Source organism: Tupaia chinensis, unplaced genomic scaffold (genome assembly GCF_000334495.1).
Source record: "Tupaia chinensis unplaced genomic scaffold, TupChi_1.0 Scaffold000426_1, whole genome shotgun sequence".
NCBI lineage: Eukaryota > Metazoa > Chordata > Mammalia > Scandentia > Tupaiidae > Tupaia > Tupaia belangeri.
The window spans coordinates 2,198,626-2,199,658 of record NW_006159931.1 but is presented as its reverse complement, the minus strand read 5'-3'; the positions used below and the strand labels follow the sequence as shown (position 1 = coordinate 2,199,658).

General features: G+C 58.1%; 1 protein-coding gene across 1 annotated transcript in view; it reads left to right on the top strand.

Annotated features, from left to right (window-relative positions):
• Window positions 1–1,033, top strand: part of CCDC149 (coiled-coil domain containing 149) — an 80,558-nt gene that overhangs the window by 67,768 nt on the left and 11,757 nt on the right. The gene's annotated exons all lie outside the window — the stretch shown is intronic.

Sequence of the window (1,033 nt, the reverse complement as noted above, 5' to 3'; positions counted from 1 at the left end):
GAATGCCTCAGCCATGTGGACACGCATTGATTAACCACCTGCTGTGTGCCAAACCGACTCCCATAGTATAAACTGAGTTAACAAGACACGGCTTAATGGGAAGACAGAATTATTCACAGTTAGCAGGTACCCAGAATCTAGGGATAGAGTCATGGCCGAAGTTCACCTGGTTCTTTCCCCAAAGAAGGAGTGGACATTTGACACAGAAGCCATTGTGAGCTCCATGGAACCTACAGCCGTACAGTTATAGAACTTCGGAGCCTGTGATCCAAGGCCTGGAGACACTTAGTGACCCGGCTTTGCTCAGCTTGCAGAGGGTCTTGCTCACAGTCAGGCCGCATGGCCACTCTGGGTTCACGGCTGGCTCAGTGGTTCCCACCAGCAGAACCCCAAGGCTTCGTGGGCCAAAGTTTGGGATCGAATCCTGCCTACGGTGCAGCCTGTCCCCTGGGTGCCATTGCTGTGTGTCGGCATGTTTGTGTGGCCACTGTGTTCACCATGCTCATGCTTCCAAGCCCCGTTCCCTACTCCTCACCCCTGCCTGGCCCCTCAGATAGCCATGACGGTTTTTCGCCAACCTTCTCCATGCCCTTAGAGAGACCCTCCTGGTAGGCAGAAGGGCTTGGCTGGCCCAGGACGGCGTGCTCTAAGCACAAGGTCTGCTGTGATCGCCTGGGGGACACTTCCTGCCCTGGGGCAGTTACTATCCAGTTGAAATGGAGCGCTCACTTCAGCGAGTGGCGAGTCCTGAGCGTCCACTGCAGGCCTGAGTGCTTGCATGACCCGGCGGACCTCATCCCCACAACCCCCGGCGAGCTGTGGCTCCCCCTCACTTACAGGTGAAGACCTGAGGCCCAGGGAGGTGAAGGCGGCCAGCCCGAGGTCACTCCACTGGCGAGGGTTCACGTCCAGAGCACAGGCATGGCAGCGTGGGGCCAGAGCCTGCACTCCTGCGCTGGCTGCTCTTGTTCCTACCCTAGGGCCTCACCTGCGCCCCACTCACAGGCTCTGCAGTCCTCTACTGCGGTATTCG